Below are 17129 nucleotides of genomic sequence, written 5' to 3' on the forward strand. Positions count from 1 at the left end.
GTAGATTTTAATTATATTAGTTTACAAGGATCTTTCAACAGCTAGACAAATACTCATTAGAAACAATTTCAAAATGCAGTCTTTTCTGGTAGTCTCCTAAGTGAGCAACGTGTAAAGTTAATTAGGATTCATCAAATATCCTCAGGGTTCAGATTATTCAAACCCCTTTAGACACCTAAAGATTCATGCAGGTGTCTCTTTGTTCCTCTTCTACAGTGGTTGTACCCCATCATTAGCCTGTTCATCTTTCCTTAGTCCTTTCCCCCAGGACCCAGCCCTGCAAGAAAAGCACAGAAGGTCCTGGCTCTGAGTAAGTGTTGAGCTGCAGCTCTGTCCTGACTCCAGCCCTCATCCTGACTCTTGGGGTTGCTCAAAAGGCCCTCAGGTCCCTTACCTAACCCTAGCCACCTAGGAGCTCCCCTCCCTGCTACACTTCTGTTAAAAACCAACCCACCAAACCCAGCCCAAAGCAACCCTCCCTCAATTGCTGGCAGTTCCAGGTTCTCTGGAACAAGAGAGTGAATTTTAAACTCCTCCAGTCAGTAACTGCAACCAGTTCTTGCTTCCCTGCCCTGATGGGACCGAGCTGTTGCCAGCTCTGGGTGTCACAAGAAGCTGAGCCAAAAGTAAGTCACACATTCAAAACAACTAAACAAACACTGATTTATGGATAGGATTAACAAGATGGAAAGGGGGGCAGGCAAGTGGCAATTTAGAAAGAACTATGTCATAAAGTACTAATTGGTTCTGGATGTGAATTGATGGCGCAGACTTCCAACTTTTAATTACTTAAAACTTGTGTTTAACAGAGGCTAAAAATACTCAGTGCCTTCTATGAGGACTGACTTTTGCAGATGCACCAAAAAAACATCCTGAGATGACAGTTTATTTAAGCAGAAAGAAACAGCCTGGGCAATTATAGTTCTTCCTTTTGAGTGCTATTGTCTTGATTGTCCTTGCTCTGTTTTCCCTCATTTGCATTTTGGTGTCTTTGCTATTAAGGCCAGGATTTGTTGTGTAACTTGCTATAGCAACATGCCTATGAAAAAGCAATTTTTTTTTTTTTTTAGTGCAACCTTCTTTAAGGAAAAATTTGAGTTTGCATTTTGTAACCACAACACTGTCTGACTCTTAAAACATCTTGTCTATCCAAAGTGGATGTTTGGCCTTGAATTTGAGAGCTGCACAACAGTTTGTGTTGAGGTGCTGCGTGCTGACTCCTGTTGTTGTAGTCGCTTTTCTGTCAAATGCATTGATGAACCGGAGGGCTCGGGTAGAAGGACACAGTTTGCTCCCCAGGAGGTCCCTTGGGGTGTAATGAGAATTATCACAGAATCACAGAATCAAGCAGGTTGGAAGAGACCTCTGGGATCATCGAGTCCAACCATCCAGAGCCTCTTTTTAGATGTGGTAAGACTAAGCAGAACAGATATATAGGTAGCCTTGAGATTGAGTCCTTATTTTCAGAGAAATTAGCACATGCTCTTAAAGAATGTGCTTTTTGAGCATCATATACTAATACATGATAGAAATTCAGCATTGCTGGATAAGGCCAGTAATCACTATACCAGGATGCTTTTAATTAACCCTACTCCAGTACAACTGGCATAGCAGAAGTGTCTAGATTATATCCCTGCTTTGCCCCTATGTACAGGAAAAATGTATTTGTTAGAAGTTCACCATTTATCTTCACTTAAAAGCTTAACCCAAAATCTCCTAAAAAATCTGGAAAGCTGATGAAAACTGGTGGTTTCAGTGAATTCTGTATGAGATCCTGGCAGGACTGGTTTTACATATGTATTTCCAACAACGCATCCACCTCTGGGATTTGAGTACTGACTTTGCCACGGAATAGCTGATAACCAACGTCCTGTAGTAGGTAGGTCAGGACTTGTGCTTTTCTAGCAGCGTGTAAAGGTATATTTGCACAGACAGAGCTGGGCCATGTCATGGTACTGGGGGAAAATGGCAGCTCTCTGTGGCAGTTCGTGTTAAATGTATAAGGACATACATATATTAATATAATCCTATGCAGGCTTTTATAGGTATAATTTCTTTCTAAAACATAGAATATTATGCATAATGACTCCAGGGTGAGGAAAGAATCCACTCTCACTATGACAGAAGTCAGATTTGAACAGGGAACAAAATATCTGACTGAAAATAAAATGAAGAGTGTGTACATTAAAAAGAAAAATCTCTCTTCCTGCAGCAAGTCACCTGAAAGACAAAAAAAAAAATCTTATGGAAGACCTTTTCTCTTCCAGGTCAGTGGTTGAATTGGGCTAAGTGATGGTAGACACAGCCTCAAGCTTCACCAGGGGAGGTTTAGGTTGGACATTAGGAAGCATTTCTTCTCAGCAAGGGTCATTAGCCATTGGAAGGGGCTGCCCAGGGAGGTGGTGGAGTCCCCATCTCTGGAGGGGTTTAAGAAAAGCCTGGACATGGCCCTTAGTGCCCTGGTCTAGTTGCCATGGTGGTGTCAGGGCAATGGTTGGACTCGATGATCCCAGAGGGCTCTTCCAACCTCATTGATTCTGTGAGACCATCAGTAGCTGCGATGCTACGCTGCTGTCTACAGACAGCTTGAAGTTCACAGTTTTTCTTAAGATGCAGTGGTGATATTTCTGATTTAAAAAAAAAAGCCACAGACGATTGTAATTGGGTTGTAATGTCTTACCTGCCTTTTTAGTGGTGAGATGTACAGTAAATTCCTTGTGCTAAATCTCAGAGGCTTTGTTAATAATTTTTAAAAGAGTTTTAAATGATGAACTTCTTCACTAGCTCTGATTTGGCATATTGGGATGGTTTTTACTGTTCTGTTTTAAATATAAACTCTTACTCATGACCTAAGATATATACAGAATGGAAGAATTTTTATTAAATATAAAAACCTAATGTCTGCTTTAAAATTCTTGACACTACACGCTCTGGCAGTGTTTATGATTTACTGTTTTTCACTGTGTGGAGTTTGTTCAAAAATGGTTTCTCCAACTTTGTGGGCTGTGAGGTATTTTTAAAATCTATACCTTTTTGATCTAGTATGAAAAATGGCTCAATTAACTTAATTTTAGCTTCATCTTCTGTTTATACAGTGAATGCTTCTGACAAGTGATGGAAGTCATAGTTCATGACAGCACTGATATCTATTCATACTCCTTTTTTTTAGTGACAAGAATAATGACACTGATAGAAATAAACATGAAGTCAATTTTTGTGGATCATTTACAAATAGATCCTGAACTTTCTGATGCTTTGTGTAAGAAAAAGGGTAAAACCATCAGTCTTCCATCTGTTTGTCTGACATTTTTATTGTAGGCAACTCTTCTCAGTTATGGTGCAAGGTATTGTAAGTTACTGCAGCTAATTGTATTCTCGGCACTAAATCTCTGCTGTAATGTGCAGGTAATGAGGAAGTCTGTAGGTAAATTCATTATAAGAATCAATCAATACGTGTTTTCCTGTAGCACTTCTAGTAATCACATTAACTTGATAGCATTTCACTGGCCACCTGAAGACTTTTAAATTGCAGTAATAGGCCATTCGTTATTACTGTATTTTTATTTGGAGACTGAGTGTGGGAACAGGATTTGAGGCTGTTTTGTTCCCATTTAAACATCAAAACTTCCCACCCAAAATGAAACCTTTTGAAGTTAGTTTTGTTAATCACGTTCAATAGTCAATTTTATCTCTCTTTAACCCACGTACAAAGAAATTGGAGTGGTGGAAATGAAAAGTGGCAAGGTGGAGAGAGAGGCAACGGGTGCTTAGCTGGGGTTATCCGTGGGTGCCACAGTGTTAGCAGCCATTCAGGTGTCCTGCAGTCACACGCGTGATGGACTAATGCTGCATTAAATCTGACCTTTCTGAAGGGAAAACCTGTCTGAACTGAATAATCAAATTAGATTTGTGTTTGACACCCTTCTAGTGGAGACCTTTTGGCTAAAATACCTGATCAATAAGGGAGAATCTTGATGTTTAGAGTGCCTCTAAATGTGCAAAACAAAGGGCTGTGACATTTTAAGCAGGATGCAAGGCATGGGATGCAAGTGAAAGACTAGAGTGTGTTCTGTAGCTGAATCTTCTCGTCTGCTCTGACCTGTCTTGCATGGACAGCTCTGCCTGGTCTGGACGAGCACAGCGTTTCTGCCTGAAGAAATTCACGTCTGCTCTCCTTGGGATCCAGATTTCTACGTTCACTGGTGTTTACGTGAGTCTTTCCCAATAGAAACCAGTGTGAGAGGGCAGACTCCTTCCCTGCCCATTCTTCTGGTCTGTTCCAGCATCAGCAGCGGCTCAGCCTTTACCCCCCCGTGCAGAAGCAAGAGCACTTGGCAAAGGGAGGTAATGCTGTCTGAGGGAACATTTCCCACGTGGAGTTTGTGTGGGAATGAAACATGCCATACAGATCGCCTCCCTCCGTGCAACAGCGTACTCGGAGCCTCGTCCACATGGCACTGAAAACCGGGGTGGTTACAATAGGGAACAGCTGTCCAGGTCAGTGCTCACTGGCTTGGCGCCCCTGCCTTCCTGCTCCCATTTTTGCTGCCAAGTATAGAGGGCAAAAATGTCAAAATCCAGTGTCTCAGTCAGAAGTGCTCTCGCCAGCCCCTAAGCACCCTTCCTGCTGGGATGGGAAGGTGCTTCCTGCCCCTTCGCAGGGACTTCGCCCCTCGCTTTTGCTGGGGCTCTGTCTTCCTGCTGACCCTTTCCCTCATATCGGAATCCCATGGTCTTCCCTTCGCTCACACCTCCTCTGTGCCAGGGCTATCTGTACACAGCATTTCCACCCCGCTGGGATCCATCTGCTTGTTGTTCTTGCTTCTTCCCGTATCTGGCCCTTCCTAGCCCAGTTTTCCCAGTCTTCCCACCACACACTCTTTCTATACCCTTGTGGGTTTTTTTCTCATGCTCTTTTCCCATGCTGCGCCTTCCTTCTCACCCATTATTATTTGTCTAGAAAATAAGTCATGCAGAATGTCAACATCTCAGCATAGAAAGGCGTCCACCCATTCCCCACTTTTTTTTTTCCCACTCTTTTTTTTTCTGATTTCCTTCCAAAACTATTGGCCACTTATGCTGGAATATTCCCCCATGTTTTGAAGTCAGATCTGGCTCTGACACGTTACTGAGACAGAAATGTCTTCACTGCTGCACATCATGTCTTAGCAACCCAGTGCATCTCTTTTTGAGATGCATGTCAGATGTGCTTTCTAATAGGTCTTAATCACAGTGCATCTTAGTATGGATGAAATACTGCCAGATTTTGGAGGCTGAGACCCAGATCCTCAAGGGTAGGTGCCAAATTCCACCTAAAATCAGTGCCTAAAGATGCGGTTTGGAGCAACATTAAAAAAACTAGAAGCTGAAAACTGGATGCAGCATGCTAGGACTTCGCTCAATATTTAGGTAAAATAATCTGATTTTTAGGTTTTTCATTGTTGCAGCTACTTTGGGGCAAATTACACAATCTTCTAGAAGTTAGGAGGAAAAAGCATGTTCTCACTAGACACTATGAAACAGATCCAAGCATGATACACTGAAGAAGATTCTAAGGCTGAGAGAGCTCAGCAAAGGGCTGCTGCCAAAACCCCCCATGAATTTAATTAATAGTTGCTTGACAAACCACTCAAAATAGCAATTGTTGCTCAACTGCAAACATGGGATGGTGCTTTTAAGAGACCTGGTATCTTCAGCGAGTTGAGTTCTTGTGCAGACCAGGGTGTATATAACAACAGGAACACGGTGTGTTGAGCTGCAGAGCACATTGTGCTGGGGGATGCATTGAAGGTGAGTTCTGCCTGCCCTGAAAATACAGTGTAATCTCTTCCTCCCTCTTTGTTTTAAAATAAGTGTTCTTTCTTCATACTCTGGTGTTACATGAGAGGTAGAAATAGATTTTTGGGGAAAACAAATTTTGAGGCAGTCTTTGACTAAGCAGTTGGAGGTTACATCTACTGGGCTAGAGAAGATCCGTGCACAGCACAACTTGGGAGGAGGTAACACGTAGGGAGTGGGAGAAGAGGCAGAATTAAGGTTGACCTCATGGGCAGAGCACTGTGGCCTTGCAGGCACTTAAAGGCCAGGAGATGAGTGATAGGACTGGCTGAAGTCATATGAGACTAATGACATTAATATGTCTTGATAAATTAGGATTTGGTCTGGTTAGGAATTGCCAGTGTCGTTGTGGCTTCTGTTTTGCAGAATAAAGTCGGATAAATGGGTTATGAAAGCACTGGCTACTCTTAAAGTATAGGAAATATTAACAAAGGGATTCTAACTATGAAGAGAATGTAAAAATGAAATGATGGTCAGATCCTTTTAGTCTTCACACGCATTGATGTGAAGGTGGTTTCAGTCTCTGGAGGTCTGGTACTCTTAGATAGTGGCACATCCAGAGTCTCTGCTCCAGTTACATTTGTCAAAGAACATTGTTGGGTTTGCTTCTTTTCTGGACTGCCTTTTTTTTTCTCCTGTAAAAATGCCTTTTAAGATACAGTGGATGGACATACGATCCTTTCCTTTCTTAGAGAAGAATAATGCATCTGAAAACAGCTATGAAAGACATGTGACATTCTCTCTTATTTAGGATTTTTTTTTCCCTTTTGGGATGGTGGGACAAGGTGGGTGAGGAGCCTTGTACCCATTCTCTAACTTCCCCTGCTTCCATGAAAAAAGGGTGGCATTTTCATTATTGTGAGCATGAAGTAGATGGGGTTTCTATTTTATGTTGGATGAAACTCATCACTGATACATAAACATTCGGAGTAAAATCCTGTTTCCATAGCCAAAAACACAAAAGTGGCCTCAGTTTGCATTAGACCACAGTTCCATTCGATATATTTTTTCTCTGTAGTATTGAGTACATGAATGTCATGCTGGGCAATGGGCTAAACTTCTGCCAGGTTTAAAAATGTCTAAATTGTTCAAAGGCCTAAATTTTTTTTTATGAAGTTTTTCAAAATACCTTCTCATTTTCTCCACCGTTTCTCTCTCTTGCCAGTTATATTCTGTGAATTCACATCCTCTGTGCTAGATGACACACTTGAGAAACTCAGATTGGTGCCAAGTTTTATAAAGTGCTTTTGGAGATAGATTTCCACCATCACCCCCTTAGGGAAAAAGTAGTGGTGTTTACTTTCTTTTCACTGAAATGTAGTTGAGCAGTGCTCTCATCTTGGCAGGGATTATGGGGATAATAGACTAAACAATGCTGCTCTTCTGAATCAAAAGCAAACCATGTTTTTTTCCATGGTTATAGCATCAGCAAAGAGTAACTTTACATGAGCAGCAGTGTTTTGGCTGTGCTGCAGTCCCATTCATGCGAATTCTCGCTACAGTTGAATTGAGGTGTTGGAGCGAGTCCAGAGGAGGGCGACCAAGCTGGTGAAGAGTCTGGAGGGTCTGACCTACGAGGAACGGCTGAGGGAGCTGATGGTGTTTAGCCTGGAGAAGAGGAGGCTCAGAGGTGACCTTAGTGCAGTCTACAACTACCTGAAGGGAGGTTGTAGCAGAGTGGGAGTCAGCCTCTTCTCCCAGGCAAACAGCTATAGGACAAGAGGACACAGCCTCAAGCTTCGCCAGGGGAGGGTCAGGTTGGACATTAGGAAGCATTTCTTCTCAGCAAGGGTCATTAGCCATTGGAAGGGGCTGCCCAGGGAGGTGGTGGAGTCACCATCTCTGGAGGGGTTTAAGAAAAGCCTGGCCATGGCACTTAGTGCCCTGGTCTAGTTGCCATGGTGGTGTCAGGGCAATGGTTGGACTCGATGATCCCAGAGGGCTCTTCCAGCCTGGTTGATTTTGTGATTCTGTGATTCTGTGAGTGTATATACATCAAGAAGAAAAATGGAAGGAAAAAGCAAGTCAGCCCATGGGAGAGGTGTCTGATAGCTCTGTGTAAGTTACCGTCACTCTTTCCATTATCCTCTGCTCTCTGTATTTTCTAGCTGCTAATTCCTGTTTGATTGCATGATCACGAAGTTTTTTTACTGGAATCAAGAACCCTGGCTAAAGCACCAACGATCTTTTAGTCTGTTGAGCTGCATTTTTTAAATTCCCCTTTTTTGATCCACTCCTCTCCCCCCCAACCTATTTCCCAAGTAAGCACATCTTTGCAGAGGGGAGAAATCACGCGGGATCTCATTCTGCTACTGTAAGTTGGGAACATTAAATCACACAATCCATAAACTGGTCTGTAGGTAAATGCTGTAAGATGAAGAGTTCAGGGAGGGAAATCAACCCGTGAGAACATGTGGAGAGTTTGTTTCTGTTTTCCCCACCACAGGGACACGAGAGGAAAACTTCAATAGTTGCTTTATTGTAACTTGATTGTGCCTCTGTACTCTCAGTCTTTATTCCTGCCCATAATGATATGAACTATGGAGAGGTGCAGCTACAGGCACCTTCCTCTAGTATTGTATGTCCTTGTTTCATTTCCTTGTCTGCCAAAGAGGGTCACATTTTGCTGTCTAAATATCTTGCTTCTGTAGAGCTAGAACAGAGTTTAACCATGCCAGCTTGAAGGAGTAAGAGCTCATGGAGAGCATAATAGGTCTTCCTCAGGTGGCTGAGCAAGGTTGTCTGTGTTGTCTCGTGAATACTCACTGTAACTTTCATAAAGCAAACCGATAGGTATGGGGGGGTGCAAATATAGCAGACGTACAGAAGCACTTGAAAATGATAACAAATAACTGATAAGAGGCTGGAAAAATAGTGGAAAGGACAGCAGAGGCAGAGCTCAGAATGGGCCATGCTGCTTTGCTGTTCTAAAATAAAAAGCTACAGAGGAGAAGACTCTTTGTCCAAAGAAATAATAATCTGTCATTTTACCATGATTTTTACATTACAGAAGGACTAGAAAAGCAAGTGTCTTATTTCCCCACGCTGCAGTTTTCTTTCTACATACATTCTCCCTGGAACCAGGTTTCATATTCCCACACACGGGGTTTACTAATTTAAAAGAAAATCAGATCAAATGTATTTTAATTAATAATCTGAGCAGCAAAATAATTAGAGAAAAAAGACAATTAATTAGAAAACAGGTTTGTTGTTTAAAATATTGCAGAAGGGAAGCACAAAGGTTCACATAGATTCTTTTTCTGTATCTCAGAGGCAGCAGAAGTACAACCTATGATGTAAATGTTACTATAGTAACTAGTGTTTTTATTTAAAAGCCCAGTAAATAGACATATCAAACCCATATAGCTTGTCAAAATGTAAGTTAAACTGCAGAGCCTGCTAGTTGAAGGAACACTTTTTTTTTTTGCCAGACTTGTATTTTTGCTGCAATTTCCCCCGAATGCACTCAGTATTTTCTTCTAGCCAATTTGGCACTCAGGCTTCACTAATGGTAACAGCACTAATTACCCAGGACCTCTCATGCAGCCATGTGAAGGCTTAAAAAGGGATGAAGATGCCTTCTAGTGAATTTTCTGTAGAGCATTCCCTTCTGCCTCCCCCAAAAGCTTGTTCCTAACAGCTAGAGCTACCTAACTATAAAAAGAATTAAGATGTTATGAAGTATTATATATTCCTCCCTCCTATTGCACTGATTCATCTGAAGGGGAGAGAAGTGTCCCTTGAGAAGCCCATCTGAGCAGCTGGTGCAACTCTGTGCCCCTCCTGACCCTGTGCTGGCTGCAGCCAGGGCTGCCATCAGAGCTGACTGTCCCCTCAGGGGTCAGCTCTGCTCTCTCAAATTTGCGTTGTATGCTTTGATTATAAAGTAATTACAGATTTGCATAAGTGAAGAATCGTGTCATATGAATATCAAGGATATATTCTGCTTTCTGTGCTCATCTTTTCCATTTTGAGAACTTCCCTGTGCTTGCTAGCGTAGGCTCGTGTTAGTTGTTTGCCTAAAAGATGAATAAGAGTGGGTCCTTGCTGTTCAACCTGTTGGTATTACGTATTTTTTGTTGGACAGTGAGGCTTTTGTGACTAATCATTGATGCATTTAAGAGTGATTGCCAGGAGGAAACCCATCTTGTGCAGTCTTTGACATAGTTTGTTTCCTAAAAGATCATACTCAGAAGCATTTGGGAACATCACCAGCTTAGCAGGCTCTTGCAAAGAGGTTGGGATACAACCTTTGCATCTGCCAGCTTGAAGTTCTCAGAGGGGTTTTGGTCCCCTTCAGGCTTTAAACATGTGGGGTATGTCCTGCGTGGTTCCTGTCTGCTGGGAAGGAGATGTGAAGGGAACAAGCCTCCTCGATAAGCTTTTAGAATGGTTGCCAACAGGATCTGAGCCCCCAGGCAGGCTGAAGGAAAAGTCCTGACAAAGGACTAGAAAGATTGAGAGCCAGGAGGGAGGAGCAAATGGGTGCGAAGCCTGTTTATAAATGGAAAGAACTAGCTTGAAGCTAGGGGAGGAAGCTCAAATATATCATGACTGTCACCCAGGGAGAGAGGGCAGTAGCAAACAGAAAACTGGAGTATCTGGATGCGACTCATCTGGCCGGGACAGAGAGGGAAAGGCTCTTACGCAGCTCGTGACGGGATGGAGGGAGACTGAGGTGCTTCTCCACACGGGAACAGAGCAAGGTAGAGTGCACTGTGCTGGCTGGTGAGATTCCTGGCTATGGCAAGGAGAAAAATTGTACATATAGTATCTGTAATCTGACCTAGCCCCCAGAAAAATCAATGTTACTGTGCAACAGTGCAGCTGGGGTTATGACGTAGACGCAGCGTAAGTCTTGCCTGCTGTCAGTGGTCATCTGTCTCAAGCTGTTAGTTAAAACTGTTTTGATATTGCTGATTAGCTGAGGTCAGGACTCGCTCTGATGGGCAACGAATGAGTGTTTCCAAGGGAAATCACTTACCCTGAGGAGGTTAACAGGCAAGACAAGAAGAATTGCCAGTATTAACAATGAACACCCGATGGGCTGAGACCAGTTCCAGTGACTCACTTATGATCAAGCTAATCAAATCTACACAAACATGGTACAAGTAGTGGAGGCCTTGGCTGACAAGTCCATACGGCCAGCAGGACACCATGCACATTTGCAGTGCAGGTCCAGGGCCGCCGCAGAGTTGTTCTCCTGGGGCTGTGCTTGAGGCAGTAGGCTCAGCTTGCAGAACCACAGCAACTTGTTCTCCAGTGCTTACAAGATCCGTTAGCATGGCCAGAGCCTGCCTTTCGAGCTGTGCTCAGGTTGTCCAGCCAGTGAGCAACACAGCTGCAAACTCAACTTAAACCTTGTAAGCTTGGCTGCCTTAGGAAAAACCTTTCTTCAGGGTAACACAGAATATCAAAGGGAGGTTGTAGTGGAGTGGGAGTCGGCCTCTTCTCCCTGGCAGCTAGTGATAGGACATGAGGACACAGCCTCAGGCTTCGCCAGGGGAGGGTCAGGTTGGACATTAGGAAGAATCTCTTCTCAGCAAGGGTCATTAGCCATTGGAAGGGGCTGCCCAGGGAGGTGGTGGAGTCACCATCTCTGGCGGGGTTTAAGGAAAAGCCTGGACATGGCACTTAGTGCCCTGGTCTAGTTGCCATGGTGGTGTCAGGGCAATGGTTGGACTTGATGATCCCAGAGGGCTCTTCCAACCTGATTGATTCTGTGATTTAGTTTTTTGGTTTTAATCTTTCCCAGTTATTTTTTTTAAAAGCATATATTGACTTAAGTTAGCATTAATTTCTCTTGATGATGAGATACAACTCCCACGGGATGATGAGATCAGTGGGTATTTAAGGTTAGAAGGGACTTCAGGAACTCTCTAGAAAAACCTTCTGTTCGAGCAGAGCCAGCTGTGTGATGAGGCCAGGTGGATCACGCTTTTAGCCATTCTGGTCTTGAAAACCTCCAAGGATGGAGAGTGCTCTTCCTGTTCCACTGCTTCACTGTCCCCATGGGGAAAAAGTTTTTATTTCTGTCAGTTCTGAACCCTCTCAATCTATGCCTGTTGTCTCTTGTCTTCTGACCATGCACCAAGTTGAAGAGCCTGGTTCTGTCTTCTCGATAACCCCCCCTAGGAATTTGAGCACTACTCACCAATTTGTGAACAAGTTTGGCACCGATGTGTCCAGAAGACGACATGTTTTTCCTGCAAAAATGCCTGCTGTTCATCAGTATTTTTAGTATTGTTTGTATAGATGCTTCAGACAGACTTATTTGGTAAACTCTGAGATGGTTCACGGAAGTAACAGAAGCTTAAAAGCCCAAGGGAACATAAAAATCTAGAAATCTGATGTGTCTATCGACTTGAATTATTAATGTATGGAAACAAAGCATGATGCAAAAGTGAGCAGTTTGTCGCATATGAATCAAACTTTTTACGTTTCTCATGAATAATTTTCAAAGTCTCTATTCAGAGACTTACCAGCTTTGTGTAATTTCTCTCTATATGACTCAGTGAATTACTTCATCCTCTGCAACTATGTTCTTGCCTCAAAACCTTCCATTTAAGATGGCAATAGTAGTATATATCACAATTTATGTATATTTAGGGGTCTCAAATTTTTTCTCTCTGTACTAGGAATGGAATATTTGAATGTACACATTTCTGAGCATCTAGAATATGCAGCTGAGCGTAAATATTTTGAGGACAACACTTCTTATGTTGGCCTTCCCTTCACTTCTGTGTAATTCCATCAGATGTTTAGCAACATGCCACTAGATTCTGCTATGTCCATCTGGGGACACTGACATCCTTCAGCCAGGGTGGGAATACTCGTGCTAGGGGAACTATAATGAAAAGCCAAACAGTTCTAAATCAAAGCTTTGTTGCATGTTAACCTATTATTTCTTAAGGTTTTCATCTGTCTCTTGGTATCCTTCTGTTGTTTCCTATGTGCTTTTTGGGACAGGGAGCATCCTCTCATAGTGCATTGGTATCACAGAATCAACCAGGTTGGAAGAGACCTCTGGGATCATTGAGTCCAACCGTTGCCCTGACACCACCCTGTCGACTACACCATGGCACTCTTCCAACCTGGTTGATTCTGTGATTCTGTGTCAGAGAGAGATGAACTTTATTCTTTCATATAAAGCCACAGATTTGGAATCCTGCTTCCTTTTTTCTACTGGGCATCTTAATAGCACGTTCCCAGGGCACTCTGCGATAACTGCTCTGCAGACAGGGCGGTTCAGCTGTTCCACCATCACAGACAAACTGGTCTTACCCTGCCATCATGTCAGGCAAAGATACAAATTTTACAGATCTTTCCAAAAGAGAAAATCTAGTCGTACTATGCTGTTGTTCAAAAGTTTCTCTTGATGCTGGCATATAAATGTCTGAGAGTGAGTCAACCTGTTACGATGCCCATTTTGCTGCTAACAGATGTGATTCATTCCTGTATGCCCCCAAGCTGACTCGCTGTCAATGAGGTTTAGATGCCTAACGATGAATGATTCTGTCCTGGAAGGTAAATGTGTGTGCTCTCAGAGCTGCAATGGTTTCTCCAGTCCAAAGACACCTCAGCTTTTTGTCCTATAACCAAATGAATCAACAGGGGACTTATGAATAATAGGGAGGAGTTATCCTGCTCTAAATTAGAAAGGTTTGTCGCTTGGATTATCTTTGATAAATAAATATAGTTACACTTGCTGCAGTCTGGAGAGGAAATACGAAAGTCACATCCTGACTGATGAATCAAGTATGGAGAAACTGAAAATCTTTGTATTGACTCAAAATGATAACTACACTGGCAAAATAGAAACTTTGTGAGATAATTCAGACATGAAAGGAAAGACTTGTTGAGAGGTCTGAAGGCATGGGAGGAATGAAGTCTTTCTCACAATGATGCATATGATTTTTGCTGAGATTCAGCATATATAGGAGGTGAAGCAACTGAAAGTATCTGGGCAAAGAAATGAAGAAAAGATCAAGGTAAGTGTTTGTTGTATATTGCCAAAGAAGTCAGGGCGATGAGGACCTTTTAACCAGAGCTGGTTAACATCTTGAAAGAAGAGCTTTCTAGATTTCATTTTTTTTTTCCCTGGACTGAGAAAGAGGAACCATTTGAGAATGTGAAGATGTCAGGACACAGCAGAACAGAGACAAAGGTATTTGAGAAAGAAAACTTCAATAAACTCAATTACGGTGAACATCAAATGGAAAGTAAGTCTAAAGAGAAGAGTTGTCCAGAACAGTTGGCATTTTCTTGGAAAAAACACACATAAAAGGCAGGAAAGTACCTGCTCCAATGTGAATTAAAGGTAGGAAAGTTAATAGAAGGGCAAATAATCTTTTCCTTGGTAACGTGAAACTTTAGTTGGAATTGAAAGCTAGGTTAAGTCCTTGATGAGGACTTGTAAAAGAATAACACAAGCACGTAAGGGTAAATCTGAAAGGACAGAACGGATGGAACCAAAAGGCTCCCTCAAGGTGACCAGGAAAATGTTTTTGGTAGTGAGGGGAGTTCCTACAGATACGGAAAACGCATAACATCAGAGCATATTATCTGTGATGGTGTTTTTGGTGCTATCTCCTAAGCAAGCTAGGGAAGTCTAGTCTACGAAATGACTGTAAAGTGTTCAGTTGGACAGAAAGGGGCTTTCAAAAAAAAAAAAAAAGAGATGTCAACAAGTCACAGATTGGAAGACCGTTATGTGGGGTAGTTGTTCAGGGGTACCCCTGAAGTCTAAAACTATATGATATTTTCAGTAAGTACTTGAATAGTTGAAAAGTGCATGTTATATTAAATCTTTGGATAACAAAATGCTAGCAACAGTTGCAGACACTTTAGAGTACAAGATTAGAATTTGAAGTGATCTTGACAAAGTGCTGAAGTGGTTTGAAATAAATATGTTGTAATTCAGTGAAGACAAGCGCAAGGCATTTAACTGAGAAAGAATCAACTGCACAAACAAAAGTTCTGCAGGAAGGATCTGAGGGTTATGGAGATGTGCAAACTGAGCCTGAGTCAACACAGGCGCGCTGTTGGGAGGGGAAAAAAGCAAACATCCCTATGGGATGTGTCAACAGTGTTGTCTCATGTAAAGTGAGATACTTCTTCCCCCTAAATAGCACTACCAAGACTTTGGTTGGAGTACTTTGGGCATTGCTCTTCACAAGAGAGAGGGAGCAACAGGAATAAGTCCAAAGGAGACCAGTTAGCCTTAGCAGGTCTCCAGAGAAGATGATCTATAAAGACTGAAAAAAATGGAGCTTTAGTTTACACAAAGGATGACCAGTACGAGACAACAACATAACATACATCAAAGGACTTCTGAAAGGAGGAATTACCCGTCTTCTGTCTTCCTCAAGTATATGAAAAAGTAAGAGGATTAAACTTCAGGAAGATCTAGTTTAGATATTAAGGAAGGAAAAAAACACCACTTTAAAAATAAATACATAAATATGCTCTAGTGCAGGTTACGTGGGGGATTTTTTTTTTTCTGGTTCACTGAACACTAGTGCTACCTGGGGAAGTGAAAGAAAACTGACTCTGTCAAATGTTTGTCTCAAGATGTTCTAACCTAAATAGAAAACTATTTTCTAGTGGTCCCTCTTTGGATCTCGCCTAGCAGGGACACGGCAGACCAGCCAGCTTGTGACAGCTTTTGCTTACGGTATGAAAGGCTGGGATACAAAAACTTCAACGGCTTCCTAACCTCAGACACTAATTGCGTGTAGTCAGATTTCCCAAACTGTCGTAGTAGAATACAGAAATATTTTAAAAATAGAATTTCTCAATTAAAGGTGGTGGTTATTTTAATAAGGAGCGAAATTGGCTGGCGCTACTTTGAGGAAATGGATCATGAATTACAGAAAGTCAATCAATAAATTAAAGCCAATCAGTAGGTTTGTTTATGCAGCCATGGCAGAACAATTTACACAATACAAAAGGTGGTATGAGATTGCGTTCAAGTCTGTTTAGTGAGAAGAGCTTGTGGTAGGTAAATAAAAAGATTTTTATTCATACCTTATGAAGCAGAGATACTGTTTTTGCATTTTTTTTTTTGAAATAATATTACCAAAAAGAAAAAACATTGTAAAAAACCTCAGTTGCACATACCTGGGACTTACCAATCTCTGGTTTGATAACTAAACTCTCGCTGCTTTTTCCAAGAAAAAGGGTGCACACAAGCAAGATTAAAGGTGCATCTCTTCTAGCAGGGCTCAGTCCTCACTTTAAGTTCCTTGACATAATTTCTGGGTTTTGTTTTTTAATTGGAAGTTCCTGTTAAATATGTGGTATTGCTTTACACGTGCGTCAGCTCTTTTCTCAAAGAGCTCGTTATTCACGAGGACAAACACTGAAGTACAAAAGGGTCAAAATGTGATTTACACCACTACTTGTGGAGTAAAATGTGGTTTTTATCCACTAGTCTTAAATTAGAAGCGAGCCAGCAGGTGATGGGTACATGCCTTGTAGCAGAACCAGGACTTCCAGAAAGATTTGAACGAATGGATCTCATTAAGAGAAAATAACCCATACGGGGGGTTGAATCCTTGCAAGCCTTGAAAACAGCTGTGGAAGTGAGGAGGTGGGAATAAAGCGTAGCTTCATTTCAAGCAGCAGTGTGACAAAAGGTATATTCAAACAGAGGGAGAGATAACTGTCGGGTAGCCTAAGGATTTAAATCTGCGTGTGTGGAAAGGGGAGCGGTACTGAGTGGTCTGAAGTGTGGGTGAAATGGGTCATAACTCAAGGAACTCTCATTGGTAGCAAAGAAACGTGAGGCTGGAAGAGTCTGTCTAGATTATTTTATTGAGTTTTTATTTATTTTTGGCTTTAAATAGTTCATAATTCCTTCTCCTTAGGGTTTACTCCACAGCTGTTCAACCCCACACCCCCAATTTGTTCTAAGGACTTGTGGAAATCAGATATTATCACACCCTATATTTTTTTTTTCCTTAACTTTTATTGTACTACTACTTAACAGATTTGGTTAAAATACTGGTGCCTGCGTCTTGCAATTTCATGTGTTATTTTTTCATGATTCTGTTTTCATGTACTAAACTCTTTCAGTGTTCTCCCCGCTGTGGCTATAGTACTCTTAGTTTCCTTCCCCCTTGTTATCCTTCCTGCTCCTAATGCTACAGTCAACATCGTTATCTTTATGGCACGTTGAGAAGATTGTGTATCTGATGTGGGGTTATAACAAATCTGTAATCTCTACTTTTGCTGTTTGTTTTAAGGGGGTTATCTCTAATCTGTAGCTTAATCTTTGCTTTTGCCGT

The sequence above is a fragment of the Nyctibius grandis genome, chromosome 8, assembly GCF_013368605.1.
Source record: "Nyctibius grandis isolate bNycGra1 chromosome 8, bNycGra1.pri, whole genome shotgun sequence".
Taxonomy (NCBI): Eukaryota; Metazoa; Chordata; class Aves; order Nyctibiiformes; family Nyctibiidae; genus Nyctibius; species Nyctibius grandis.